The sequence below is a fragment of the Coptis chinensis genome, chromosome 9 (assembly GCF_015680905.1).
Source record: "Coptis chinensis isolate HL-2020 chromosome 9, ASM1568090v1, whole genome shotgun sequence".
In the NCBI taxonomy this organism is placed as follows: domain Eukaryota; kingdom Viridiplantae; phylum Streptophyta; class Magnoliopsida; order Ranunculales; family Ranunculaceae; genus Coptis; species Coptis chinensis.
The window spans coordinates 80,462,286-80,477,852 of NC_141464.1; the positions used below are offsets into that span (position 1 = coordinate 80,462,286).

General features: G+C 43.2%; 1 pseudogene across 1 annotated transcript; it reads right to left on the reverse strand.

Moving 5' to 3' along the window:
* Window positions 1-745: 745 nt before the first annotated feature.
* Window positions 746-2,411, reverse strand: LOC147478546 (GDSL esterase/lipase At4g10955-like; annotated as a pseudogene). The gene is made up of 2 exons (XR_015209880.1): window positions 1,968-2,411; window positions 746-1,133 (listed from the first exon to the last, which is right to left on the reverse strand). The product of XR_015209880.1 is annotated as a GDSL esterase/lipase At4g10955-like (transcript).
* Window positions 2,412-15,567: the final 13,156 nt, after the last annotated feature.

Sequence of the window (15,567 nt, forward strand, 5' to 3'; positions counted from 1 at the left end):
TCACACTAAGGAAATCACCCACCCAAGACTTTGGTAGTACGTTATCACAACAAACTCAAACAAGCAAAGCCACTAATTTATCATCACCTATAGCAAACAAACAATAAATAAGGAAGTAAATATGCAAAGAGACACAAAGATTTAGGTGGTTCGGTAAATATTACCTACATCCACACAAGAGCCGAGTTTCCTTTATAGCAAAGATTGGAGAGTTTACAAGAGATATCAAGAATCAAGAACAAGAGGCCTCACTCAAACCCTAGCTCAATAGAGCTCCCACAATACCCAAGAAATGAATCTCTCAAAGTTGTCTCAAAACCCTAATCTATTTCCTTTATATAGGTGTACATAGAAAAAAGGGGAGAAAATGGGCTTGGGGCGAAACAGTGAAAAACTTTCGGTAGGCATGAACGCAGGGTGCACTCTCTTCATCAGACTGAAAAAACGTGAACGTGGAATACGGACACCGGAGCAAAGCTTGACGGTTCCAACAACCCAACACAGACTCCAGTAAATTGAGAGTTTACACTTCAATGGTAACAAAGTAAAACAAATTAGCAAAGGGTGCAGGCACTTATTGTTATTGAACCTTTCCTTGAGTTGGTGTCGGCGGCGGGAGGGTATACAATGACTTCAGCTGGCTGCTTATGAGCTTGCTATTGTGAGAGTCAACTGAAGCTCCACATCATCGGACCACCACTACACCAACCCACGAGCCTCAAGAAACTTCTATTTTCCCTTGACATCACAAAAACTTTGCAAAAGGAGGATTGGTGTTTTCCTTATTAGAGTCATCGGCTGCTTTGGCATGGACATTAGGATTCCCTGCTGGTTCATTATAGTAGCAACATATATATGTAGTCGCTGTTATTGACATATAGATGTGGAACCCATTTTCCACACATCTTGGCTAGAATTGCAGGCTTCTCCTCATAGTTGGTTCGACTCTCAAAGACTTTGGAGGAAGAATAGATTTGAATCTTTTCCAAGCAACGCCGGCTTTCTCTCCAATAGATCTTAGGCTCATAGCTAAGGAAACAGAAGGTGGGTTGAACAAGTGTGTCTCCACGAATACTCCTTGTTTGGCTAGCATCTTACCTACTTGGAGAGCAAAGCCAGCCCCTAATGAATGTCTTGCATGTTAGAGTGTGTGGACCGAAAAGATAAATAGTCCCACATTGAACAAGAAAAGAGTTCATCATTGGTTGATAAAGTGGGAAGTTCACTAACTAGTACCGAGGCCTTTTAAGATAAAACCCCACACCCATGGCCAAGATGTGGCCCAAGCCCAATGGGTGGTTAAGTGGGGGACAATATCGGTACTAGTTATCCCATGGGCGCGGATATCCAGGCCTGGCGGGTGTACCCAGGTCCTAACAACTGGTATCAGAGCCGATGGTTCGGCAGGGACAAAGGCACTGATCATGCAGAATCAAGAGACGAAATCATTCAAGCTGGAGCGCCAGGGAAGGCCGCAACTCAGGTGGAGTTGCTTAACGAAGTGTGCCCGTTACACCAAAGATTGGTGCCCTTGATGTTGTAAAGATTCGGTAGGGTGTAACTCGAGTTGGATCTAACAACATGGAATGATGTTCGAGGTGGAGTAGGCTCTGGGGTTGAGAAAAAGCCACCTCCCTCAGAGGCCTAGACACACCAGAGCTTTGGCATTGGATCGTGCTCGAAGATGAATGAATGGAGTCCCTCGAGTTCGGGTCCAAGGTGGAGATTGTTAGAGTGTGTGGACCGAAAAAGATAAATAGTCCCACATTGAACAAGAAAAGAGTTCATCATTGGTTGATAAAGTGGGAAGTTCACTAACTAGTATCGAGGTCTTTTAAGATAAAACCCCACACCCATGGCCAAGATGTGGCCCAAGCCCAATGGGTGGTTAAGTGGGGGACAATATCGGTACTAGTTATCCCATGGGCGCGGAGGCCCAGGCCTGGCGGGTGTGCCTAGGTCCTAACACTGCAATGCATACATTAGTACTTCCATACTTTTCTACTATCAATTTGAGAGCTTCAAGTGCTGTGCTAAATCTTACAGAACTTTTCAAGCTTTCCCAAGCTAGGAAACGAAGGTCATCCTCGATATCTCTTCTAATGGTTGGGCTCTTCAGTAACGTTCCTCTGAGAGCTAGAACAACCCTTGGTGCACCACTGGGTCATTAGGATGAAATCAGACAGAGCAGCAGAGCGGTCCCATTCTAACACTGCTCCGAAGATGGATCCATCTCGCTAGTCAACTAAAGTTTGGTTCAACTTATATTTGAAAGGTTTCCACCAATTCAGAGCAAGTGAAGCCTCTTCCTTCTTGTTTTCCTGCCTGTCAAGTTCGAGAAGGTAAACCGCTTGGATGAAGCATGCTATAACTGTTCTTCTGTAATTCCCGTCCTTCCTACGATCAGAGATGATTTATATGAGGTAAGATGCTTCGCCATCAATTCACCCACCACCACTTCTCTTCTTTATATGCCTTGCATGTCTGTGTGAGAGAGAGATAGATAGCGTTTTGAGATTAAGGAATCTTCTTTTAGTTGTTCTCTTTCTCCACTTGGTAGAAAAAGTTGAGAAATTTTGATTCCCCTCAAATATCAAGTTGTGGTTTCCATGTTTTTCCAACGGTCAAATTTATATTTCTGTTTATGGGCTGGATCCAGTTGGGCAATTGAAACTCAAATTTGGCCCATGTCATACTTCTTTTGTTGAAGACACAATGTCTCTCTGTGCCCAGTGCCTAGACCTTTTTTTAGGTGAAATAATGCTTCAATCTTTGTTGTCAAAACAAATGGATTTTGTCATCTAGTCCACGTTGTTATTTGACCAGTATCTCAGCACATATAATAAGACAAAATATATGAATGATTCAAAATTTATAATCCAGATACATCGGAGTACATGATATTTTATTTAGGATTTATTTATTTTTTCTAATTGGTAATACAAAAGAAATGAGCAATACACCATGCTGAAAAGATAGACCAAACTGGTCAGCTAAACTAATATGTATCAAGTATCAACAATCGTAGCCATATATTTTTGGGTAAATTCAACAATAAATCACAGAAATTGATCAGGGAAAAAGTGAAGAAAGTGGTTTTCATTTCCAAGGCTGGGAAACTTTTTGGGTTTGCTCTGAATCCTCTCATTACTATTTTGTTATTCATTTTTTGAGCCATTGCAATAAGTCAATAGATATATACTTGTAGCAATTGTAGAACTATGCAAGGGCTCAACGCTCAAAGTACCCCCGTTTGCCTGTCACACCTAGGACACCCGGAAAATGATAGCTTCTACTACTAGTTGCAGGCCTTAGTACTTTCATAGGTTATGATATCTGCACCAAACCTAGACGTACAAGTAATACAGACTATAGAGAAATGTTTCAACTATGTGCTGTAAATTTGTAAATAGTGGTAGTTGAACGGCTAATACAGAGACACTTAAATATAGCAGTATACAAAGAGAGTTATAGAAGTGATGAGAAATAGAAGTGATGAGAAGAGAAGTGAGTAGAAGTGAGTAGAAATGGATGTTATGACAATCTTTCTCATGACACCTTTCTCTGAATTGCTCCATAATATGTTTAGGGTGGATCGATCAACCATTATGTTCGATTCTGACTGCATAGGTTTTAAAATCAGTGTAAAGGCATCTTTCTTGTCAAGATGTTGATTCCAGACTAACCTTCTTTTCCTCACTGTTTTCATCTTCTTGTAGACACATTTTATTCTCCCGAGTATCTGATGCAAAAAGACTAGAAATTGAACCCGGAAGAAACTGTGGACACTCTGAAACGTCTTTGGGGTTCCCCGAAGACGAAATGGCATCTCTAGAAAGGCAATTTGCTCCAGAATCCAATAACACAAAGATCCAAAGATGGCAGAGGAAACTAGGGTTTGTGAGTGCTAGAGTGGAATCTCAAACGGGGTGATAATGAACACCGGATGGTGGAAGGAAAGTTAACGGTCAATGTTGAAGACATTGATTTGCCTGAAGGTAGTGATGGCGCAGGATGATGACAAAATTGAAATTGCGCACAAAGATGTTCTTGCTGCGGTGTTTGGCGACTTTGGCTAACAAGGTGGAAGAAAACAATAAGGATGGAGATGAAGAAACTAATAGTAAGCTTGGTGCCCTTGAAAGAATCAAGAGGCAGAGACAAGGTTAGTTCGTCTATAATGCGAAAGTGTTACTGCAAATTTTGGCCTTATCTTGTCGAACTACTTGGTCTCATCACTGATATGTTTGTATTTCATGGTCGAGTATGTTTTCTCCTCAGTATATTAAGAACTTTGTCTTGTACATGATCTTGCAAAGATTTCAGTTGTTTTCTGATTTAAAATGAATGTCATAATGATTGACCATTGCTTTACGCTTTAAACTCGAGCTTCTTGTATTTCGTTGCATAGCTGAAGGAGTTGATATCCGCTTCTATGTATCAACCATCGGGGTTTGTAATTTTTATATGCACGGTGAAATGCCACAGCACCTTCGCGTCTTTTGTTTGCTAAGAAAAGGGTCTCCCACTAACAATGTACTTCTTCAGCTCATCCATTTATTCAAAATTTCAAAGGGGTATGGTCGATAGACGATACATGTAGAGCTCCTTTTAGTTGAAAATGCGAAGTCTTGCCGGGCACTTATATTGCATCTTGGCTTTACCAAATAATAATAAGAAGGGTTTGGACCCGGGATCTTTTATAATAATATAAGAAGGGTTTAAAGTTTTCCATCTTTTCCACAATTGTATTATATTTTAGCATGGAAACTTATTCGGGGGTATATAGAATAGATGACATGTTGCAAAAATGGAAGACACAGCTGGCCTCTCGATGTTGTATATGTAAGCAGGAGACAGAAAATCTTGAGCACATCCTCTATCACTGGGAATTGGCCAAGAGAGTTTGGGATCATGCTCGAAATATCTTCAGCATTACATCACACATTGAATCCTTCAATGACATCATGCAACAGGCCAAACACCATAGCTCTTTGATTCTGGATATGTGGAAAGCTTGCTCGCTGACAAGTATGGTAAGCTTATGGAAAAATAGAAACCGGTGCTCTATGATCGAAAAAAACTCCAAATTCTCTAATATTTGCTTTCTCGACTAGAAGAGCCATCATCGAGCATACCAAAAATCGACAAAATACCATGAACAACACAAAGACCGATATGAAAATTCTTCACACCCTTAATCTCCAACACAAACCGAGAAGAGCACCCAAAATTCGAATGTTACCGGCTTCTACCACCTCCCTACATCATAAAAATTAATGTTGATGGAAGTTCACGAGGGAACCTGGCAGGGCTGGTTGGGGAGTGATTCTCGATATGACATGGGTAACTTTTTGGGGCAGCAGCCAGAGGACTTGAGGTATGTACTAACTATATGGCAGAAACTTATGCTATTATAGAAGGGATTCGAGAGGGCACCGGATCGGACCGGAGATATATATGGGTGGAATCCACTCTGCATCGGTAGTCAAAGCCTTCGAGGAAGACACGGTGCATTGGAGGGGTTAGAACAAAATGGATGCAACTCAAGGAGAAAGCATCATGGATCAATGTTACAGCTACATGGAGGGAGACAAACAAAGGTGCGGATAGCTATGCGAGACATGGAGCAGCATTGCAAAATGGAGAAAGTAAATGGTGGGACAACAAACCTAGCTCCTTTTGTGAGAGATATGGAGAACCACTTTACTACTTACTTCCGTTTCATAAGTTATATGTAAGATGTAATAGGTGGGTACACAACTGATGATACTCATACTATACAGTTCTTAACACTTCTTATTTTTTTTCCTTGTAACCCTTTATTCTTTTAATCAATTACCTTTAAGCAAAAAAAGTATTATATTTTAGCCAGAGGAAGTTTCGTTCTGTTTAGGTAAGTGTTATACACTTATACTAAATTAGTTTGGATGTTAAATCAATTTTCTCTTGAAAAATAAATAAAAAAGGACAACAAATGTGTCACATCACACGTGCTTAGGTAGGTACCCGCCCAATGCAACCTTTGTTTGGGTACAAAAACTAAAAGTGGCTGTTGAAATTACAATTGTTTCGACTTTCTATAGGGAACCAAGCTTGTAAGGATTTAGGACTTAATAACCGCATATATATATAATGGTCTTTTGAGATCACACTAGTACTTTACACTTATATATTGAAAAAGAAAAAGTTGTATAAAAGAATGAAATAATGAAAAGAGTATTCACCGTTGTATGCCGGTAATTAATGGCACGTGAGAAACCTAGCTAGCTAGTTGACAACCATGCAGCTCTTCCTAATCTCCCCTTTCGCCTATGACAACATCAATGGTCCCCATGTGTACCATGGCCGACGAAACTTGGCAGCCCATGCCGAGGGACGAGCATATTATTCCTCACCATCCCTCTTGGCCAAGGACCGAAAAGAGTGTATGGTCTGAAGTCAATAAACCTCGATGTTTTTCAATTCCTTGTAGTACGAAGTTATCCAATCAGTAAGGAGTTGCAGATCAAGTGGCGGCGCAAGGGATCACGGTTGTCACCATTGCTTGAAGGTGGAGGACACCTAGTTTTCAAAAAAAAGCGCGTGACTTACCGTAAAGGTGTGATTTAGCTTTCCCTTACACGCAGCTTGATTGGGACCTGAATGGGTTATTGGATGGACCGAAGTTCGCCTTTGGGGCGCTTAACTACGTATCTTTCTCTTGGTTTTTTGTGGGGGAGAGAAGAATCAGGTCTGGCGTAGTTCACAGGAGAGGTATTTATAGATGTATGGATTGCATCCTTGCCCACCACGTGTAAAGGATGTCACAAACGTGGGGTGGAGATCAGGAGAGCATGTGAGAACTGTCTTCATAGGTCTGCTGTGATGATGAAGAGTGGCGCCTAGGCCAAGAAACTTATGGCGGCAAGTCGGTCAATTTAACAAGATTTGTGCAAATGTACCTTTAGTCATGATTGCTTCGAAGGGTCTCGGTCACTTCATCGGCGTAGTTTTGCGTGATAATCGCTAACCGTCCGCAAGCCGCTTTTATTAGCTCGTGGATGCGACCTGGTTCCATAGGTCGATGCGTTACTTCCCCCATGTTAGGCACGTGCTGGATAGAGAGTACCACTCCCCTACACAGCCCCCTCTCAGTAGGTTGTGAAAACGATCTGCTGAGAGAGATCGGTAGTGTGTGTGGAACATAATAGAGGTGGAAATTCGCAGCGATCTGTGGGTAGCGGGCCGAGTTAACCATGTGAAGTGATGGGTCCAGACGTTTGACGCGTGTTCGCACGTGACAGGATCTGAGCAGTTCCAGAGAAAACGTGCCGCCCCGTTTATTTGGGATTTGAAAAGACAGGACAGCCTGTTGGAAGCCGTGCGCGGGCAGGGCTAGGGTGTAATCATGACACATTAGAAACTGGAGGGGCGGTTGTTCAAAGATCTCACTTGGTCTTCGAAGCGTCATTTTGCTGCTTCGCCTTGCAGAAACCACTTCACGAAAGCAACATCCTTCAGGTTAGTTTTCTGCCATTGTTGAACTCCTATTTCTTGCCCCGTGCTTAGTCTTTAGTCTAGAGCTTGTTAGGACGTTCAACTAGTCAGTGTTTGTTAGGTTTGTAAGATATAAAAGAGAGATGTCTGACTCAGATGACACGCAATCTGACGAGGTTCGCGAAGTTTCTCTTGGTTGGGAAAATGAGGAAGATGAAGATGAGTCGGTTTGTAGGGTGAGTGAGGGTGATGATGGTGACGATGGTGTTGATAGGGCTGAAAGTGGGGAAGATGACGCTCAAACTGCGTCTGTGGCTGCTGCCCCCCAGCACTTTAGGTCGCGGTGATGGGTCGTCGTCTAGTGGGCTACCCCCTAGAGTTGTAGACCGAAGTGCGTTGGTGGCGTTCCCACACTTGAGGGAAAAGTACGGTATAACCGTGGACGGTCTGGAGATCCACGAGCCGGATCGATCGATACGTGTTTTAGCGACCAGATACCCTCTGAACTATGGGGTCATAATCTGTGAGGGGCAGCTAAGAGCGCACCTGACGATCCCCTTTTCTAAGTTGGTCTGCCAGTACCTGAACCGCTGTGGCAAGACGCCTGTTCAGTTTGTAGGTGACACCTGGCGCTTGTTTAAGGTGTTCGACCTGTTAAACGCAAGCGGTGAATACCGAATAGAGGTCGACAATGTTATCGAGCACTACTTGTTAAAGCGGTCCCGGTCGTATAACTTTAGCTTGCAAACGCGACCTACACTTTTGAGTATTATGACCGGTGTGAGTAACGAGTCTTGGGATAAAAGACCGTTGCTGCTGGTTGGGAACTTCTGTGCTAGGGGGTTCAGTGTGGATAACACGAAATGTGATTTCACCGGTGCGTGTCCGTTCTGTACTTGGATATTCTGATCCTCCGTTGGGCAAATTTGTATTAACGTCTTTATTTTGTCGTGTCTACAGATCTCTCTCTGGACAAGGAAACTGATCGTCGAGATCGGTGGTTCGCGGTTGAGTCGAAATGGTGAAACAAGCCAAATTGCCTGAGATCGCGCACTTCTTTGAGGAACGGGGAGGCGCCGCCATCAGGGAGAAAAGGGTGGCTCAGAAGGCGATAGCTCGAAGTAAGGTGAAGAAGGGTGTGCCAAGGAGGCCTTCTATAGACAAACGTAAGAGTGACTTGGTGACCAGGGAAGATAGAAACTGAGGCCGTGATGGGCCGAAGCGACCTGCTGGGGGTGCTGGGTCGTCCGGAGCTGGGTTGGGGAGAGGTGAGGAGGACGCTCCCTACGATCTGGATGACAGCATCTTCGAGATCCCCACGAGGAGCCGCCTGCCAAAGAGGAAGGGCAGAGATGCTGAGGCCCGGCCTGCTAAGGTCCCTCTGATTGGGGGTGGTTCTGGAGCTGGTGGTGAGGGACGAACTGCGGGGAGGGCGGCTCGCAGCTCAGGGCGAGGCCGATGCCTGACTTCAGCGTTATGGGTGAGGAGACAATGGGGGTCGCTTCGACCGAGGTCGTTGAAGATGTTCCTGGTAAGACAAGGGGGAAGGCTGTGGTAAAAGGTGCTGGGCAGGGTCACTCCAGTGGTGAGAGAGATGAACTGGAGCGCAACTTGATGTACGTGGATGACGTGACTGGTAAGAAGCGCTATGTGAGGAGGTCAGACTGTAGCTATAAGTCCGCACTGATAGCTGCTTGTTTGTTAGAGGGGGTGATGCTGGACGGTGATAGGAAGGACCTGGATTCAAAGGAACTGGAGTCGAATCTGAGGGGGATGGATAAGTCGAATCATGGCCTCGGTTTCTATCTTCCCTGGTCACCAAGTCACTCTTACTTTTGTCCATAGCAGGCCTCCTTGGCACACCCTTCTTCACCTTACTTCGAGCTCTCGCCTTCTGAGCTACCCTTTTCTCCCTGATGGCGGCGCCTCCCCGTTCCTCAAAGAAGTGCGCAATCTCAGGCAATTTGGCTTGTTTCTCAGCTCGACTCAACCGCGCGAACCTCTCGATCTCCTGACGATCAGTTTCCTTGTCCAGAGAGAGATCTGCAGACACGACAAAATAAAGACGTTAATACAAATTTGCCCAACGGAGGATCAGAATATCCAAGTACAGAACGGACACGCACCGGTGAAATCACATTTCGTGTTATCCACACTGAACCCCCTAGCACAGAAGTTCCCAACCAGCAGCAACGGTCTTTTATCCCAAGACTCGTTACTCACACCGGTCATAACACTCGAAAGTGTAGGTCGCGTTTGCAAGCTAAAGTTATACGACCGGGACCGCTTTAACAAGTAGTGCTCGATAACATCGTCGACCTCTATTCGGTATTCACCGCCATGCTTAATCGTGTCGAACACCTTGAACAAGCGCCGTGTTTACCTACAAACCGAACAAGCGCCTTTGCCACACGGCTCGTTCGCAATCGGCACCAACTTAGAAAAGGGGATCGTCAAAGGCGCTTAGCGAATTCCTCACGATTATAACCCCATAGTTCGAGGGGTATACGATCGCTAAAAACACGTATGCATCGATAAGCACCCAAAACCGTAATATTAAACCTCGAGACATAGCATTTTGGTCAATTATGTGTTTAATAATTATGTAATAATTATATTTTAGTACTTTTGCGTTTCCGCAATTAAAATGAAGATAGCGATAAAACATGCATCAAAGTACGTGAATACGAATATTTGAGTTTCCCACTCGACTCGTGAAAGTCGGGTTTCCAAAAGAACGTAACCCGCAAAGCGTAACGGGCCCACATATGAAGAAGCAGAAACTTCCGATGCTCGATTGATAAATCTAGGTGCCGACGCCGGCTAGTGAAGCCGCCAAGTACAAGAATACGGAATATTGGAATTCCCGCCAATCCCCGTAAAAGCCCAAACAAAGCCCGACTAGAGCCGGGTTTCCAAAAGAACGTAACCGGTCGTAACGGGCCCACATATAAAGAGGCGGAAACTTCCGGCTCAAATCGATAAATCTAGGTGCCGACGCTGGCTAGTGAAGTTGCCATAATACCGGCTTAATTTAACTCGCTAGGACAAAAAAAGTCGTGAAAACGCCAATTTTGATACCCCAATCGACACACTAAGTGGACACATTATGCGGGCCCGTAAGACATGATGAGTCAAAGATAGGCAGGTGGCAAATGATGGTTTCAAATTGATGCCACCTTGCAATGAGAGAAGACACGCACTGCTCAATATGGAAATGAAATAAAGCAAAAGGACAATTATAAGGCGCAAGCGCATTAAAACAAGAAATAAGTTTTGTTTCAGAAACAAAACTTTGTCACGCGAAAAACAAAACCCCGACATTCAAAGTTTTGAATGTCTCAATTGAGTAAACAACCAAAACCAAATTTAATGATCCTCCGCACATCCGGCCTATATATATGAGGGCTTCACTTTATTAGAAGGTCTTCAAAGATATTAATGCTTTAGCTACGCTTAGTTTTCTTTCTTCAAGACTTACCTTCCGCCATTTTTATTTCAAAGCAGCCTTAATACGTAAGTTATTTTACCCTTAATAACAGTTCATTTCTTTTCTTGTTAATTTCTGTCCCCGCATTTATTTACTTAATGTATACAAAGAAATTTTATTATTCCTCGCTATGATGATGAAGCTAATTCCCCTCGGGAGTGGTTATGTCGCCGTGTGAAAATCCCGATTGACTCGTTAATATTCTAGAATCACTACTTAGGAATTAGGCATAGAATTAACATCCGTCCCCAAAATGATCGAGATCGCATAAAGTTGAGTGCGATGTTCCAGAACAGCTTCGCTAAAAATGTCTCAATACGACTTTCTCTCGTGTGTCGACAAACCTCCCAATTCGGCCCAAATGATGTGAACTTGGCCAGAGCGAGATAATATACCGTAGATGTGGTATTATTAAAACTCCTTATGCTAGTGAAATGCTACCTAGAGATGTGGGCATGCACTAGGGATCAATATTTCACGCCGCCTCCTAAACGAGACGAACTAGAGATGTAGTGATTTGGTAATAAAACCGTTGAAAAATGATTCTTGCATGAGCATGATTAACTCTCCCCCCCTTCTTACATTTCGTTTACCTATATTTAATCACCGTAGTAATTTACATTACCGCTAATTTAATTAAAACCAACTAAAAAGAAACCTAAAATCCTACTCACTTAAAGTTGTAATTCCAGCCAGGAACCTATCCGAGCCCTAAGGTTTCGACGATCCCTTTACTCGACCTATCCTACCAATCCCACGGAGTAAGGTAACTTGACTAAAACGCATTTACTATACGGACGCTGGACTTTGACTTTGACTTGACTGACCGGGACCTCGGACTTTGGACTGTGGACCCTGGACTTAAGAAATAAGTAACTAAAAATCAATAAACGCGAGTAAAATAAATATTTTTATCAAATGGCGCCACCGACGCCGGGGACTCGGGCTTAACGTAATAACCGGAATACATCCATAAAACCCTCCCTTTACCTCATCATCTTTTTAATTTTCATTTCTGCTACAATACTAACTCTTTACCGTAATTTTTTTTCTACTAACAAATAATAACCGTGGAGCCAAGTTGTTTATTTTCATTAGCACAGCCTTTTAAGTACTTCGTAGGGAATTTGAAGTACTAAACAGACAAAAGAGTCTCCGGACGACGACCTAATTAGTAAGCAAGTTTAAACTAACCCGAGTATCAACACTCGGGTTTTCAGGTACAGCCACTTTCCTTTTCAAGACTTTTTTGGGCTCTTTGGTCCTGCTTTTTTAGTAGCATAAGCTCTGAGTAGTCGATCGCTATACGAGGAATCGACGGACCTGTGTTTCAAACTCTTAAACTCCTCAAACTTTGTCGAGGATATTATTCGCTATAACCTGCTTTTACCTCGTGATATTTGTATGTTAACATGAGAACTCAGGCATGTAAAGGTGGTTCGCCATCACATATTTCACGTAACACAATTAATATGATTCAGATATATTTTGATATATGCGTAGCACCAAACCACTTGCTTAGAATATTTTTGTATGTGTATGTTACATCAATTCACATACGCGTATTCAATTGCATGAGTTCGCTCTTGACATTCCCTAACTCACGATAACTTACACATAGTTGCATGTATAGGTAATATAGATTTGCATGGGTAGACTTTTCTCAAGGTAAACTAGTATATGTTAGTTAGTTTCTATTTTGGCATCTATCGCTTTTAATTGCATATTTCGTAATCAAGTCTCCATAATACACTAATCACGAAATTAAAATAAAAAAAAAAAAAAAAAAAAAAAAAAAAAATTAAAAATTATTAAAAAAAAAAAAAAATTAAAAATTAAAAATCATAGTAATTAAAAATTTTCATCTAAATCATCTTAATAACACCCCGCATAATACACCATCATAAATCATCCTATTCCATCGCTGCTAGAAACTTGAAAAAATGAGGTTGCCTAATTAAGGAACGCTTAGCACGAAACAACCTCCCCTCAATTCTCTCGTAGACTCGGGTCACGGAATATTCACACGCTATCCTAGCTTCCCCGCCGAAGTTAGCAATGTACCGAAGGCGGTTTCAACTCCCCTTCCTAAAAAAAAAACCAGTCATTATTCGCTCCTTATGAGCACTAAATTAAAATTTATATTTGTATGAGACTACGGTCCGTAAACATAAGGAATTAGAACTTACATATCATCGCCGAAAATACAAGAAACAACTGCTTATGTTATCTCCTAGGCATAGTTCCTCCTCCTCCGAATCAACCTCGCCAAACATCTCCGCTTCCATTATCTCCTTTAATTATGGTCAAGAAAACCTCACAAATGAAAACCCCTTTCGATTTCTATATCGCCTCTACAGAAGGACTCGCTTCCTCGCATTAAACTCGACGCGATTGTAGGTGATTTTCAGATTCCGCCAAACATTTTCGGTTTGTTACCCGCTTACCATGGTTTAGACCATGAAAACCGTATTAATCATCTTCGCCGGATGCAACAAGTAGTCACCACTTTCCGCCATCCGACCGCTACCAACTAACAAGTCTTACTTAGGTTGTTTCCCTTCACCCTAGTCGACAAAGCTTCAGCTTTGGCTCACGGACAAGCCCGCAATCCATTGACACATGGGCCAAACTAGTTCAAGCATTCATGATAAAGTTCTATACTCAAAAGAAAACTACGTAAATGCTTCAAAAGATTCAATTCTTTTCGCCAAAGACTTCTGTGAATCCTTTTCGAAGCGTGGAGCAGATTTATCGATCTACTTCTCGAATGTCCCCATCATCAACTCGACACCGGCCAGATAGTCCGTTTCATTTTTAATGGTCTCTCCGACCATCAAAAGGAAACATTAGACATCATGAACGGCGGTTGTTTCATGGACAAGGGCGCCATCAAGCATACACTTTTTTCTTGAGAAACAGCCTCAATGGCACCCATCGGGGAAACACCGATTCTTCTAGATCTTCTAAAGACACTCCTACCAAAGTTACGCCTATGTTCGAGGTCAAACCCGATCCGAATTAAAACTCTAATCGAGACCTTAAACAAAAAGGTCGATGCTCTTTCGGTACAAGTAAATGAACAAAACCCAAACAGTCATGGCTGCCAACGCTTCCCCATGCCCTCTTTGCTTAAGTCCCGAAAGCACGATTCTTATTGTCCTTTGGTATACGAGTGTCCTCCCCAACCTTCAAGAGGCTTGTGGCTTTCAACATCCCTAACGCACCTTTGGCGACAACATCCGAATTTAGCTTGGGCACCCCCGCCCAACAACAAGCTCCTCCGTGGGCAACAACGCTCCTCAGACGACCACCCACCCTAATTACAATTCCTATCGCCAAGGAAATCCTCCACAATTTCAGCAAGGGCAAAGTAATTTTCCCAACAACGCAAATATGGGATACCAAAACAACCGCGAACCTTGTTCCCGCTTAACCAAGGATATGGCTACCAAAATCAACCCAGAATAATAACCGAACTAGTTCCCCGCCGCCCCTTTGGTATATAATCCACACCGATAAAACGGCTGAAACTTTCCCCGACATACATGAATCAACAGAATCAAATCCTAGCTTCTATCCAATGCCTTTCAAATTGTTAGCTCAGATAAAAAATCAAAAGGCGGTTCCCCGCCAAGCAGCTTCCAAACCCTAAGCCTACAAACACCGCCTTTGAACTCAACAATGCACCAGACCTAGTAATCCAAGCCGTGGTGAGGTAAATGCCATTACCACTCTTCGCTCCGGGCCGAACCATCGACAATAATATACGATGCCGACGAGGAATCGACGGAAGCTACGACCGCCGCCCCGCCAACTCCTACCTCGCGAACCTATAACGGACGGTTGTTGTACCTTTAAAATCTACACCCACGCCCCTAGAAAAGATACCATCGATCCTTATACGCCGATTCCGTCCAAAAGCTCCGCTTCCCCGCCCGCTTGGTAAAGAACAAACGCGACGAACATTTTGATGAGATCCGCGGAAACCTTCAAAAATTTGACCATAAACTTACCTTTCCTAGATGCTTAAAGCATTTGCCCAAGCATGCCAAGTTTCAAGGACATGTGCACCACCAAACGACGCATTTAATGTACCTCAACAAGCCGCTCCTCACCGAAAGCAGCTTCCCCTCGACAACCACTACCAATGGTGTGGTAAAGTACAGGACCCGTGTCGATTAACCGCACTCTTGCACGCCATTACAAGTATACCGCCATCGCGACTTTTAGACCTAGGTGCCGTTGTCAACCTACTTCCCTACTACTTATTTAAGCAGCTTAGGTCTTCATGAACTAAAACCTACCAACATGACTTTGCAACTCGCGGATCGCTCCATCAAATACCCAAAAGGCATAGTAGAGAACGCTATAGTAAAGGTCCAAGATTTTTACTACCCAAATGGATTTTGTCATTCTAGATAATCGGCGTAGCCTCGTGACTCCATCCCTATCATCTTGGGACGCCCTTTCCTTGCAACCGCCAACGCCTCATAAAATTGTCGGACGGTTCAATGACATTGTCTTTCGAAACCTTCATTTAACTCAATGTGTTCAAATTAATGAAACAGCTTTCCGATCCTATAATGGAGGGCTTA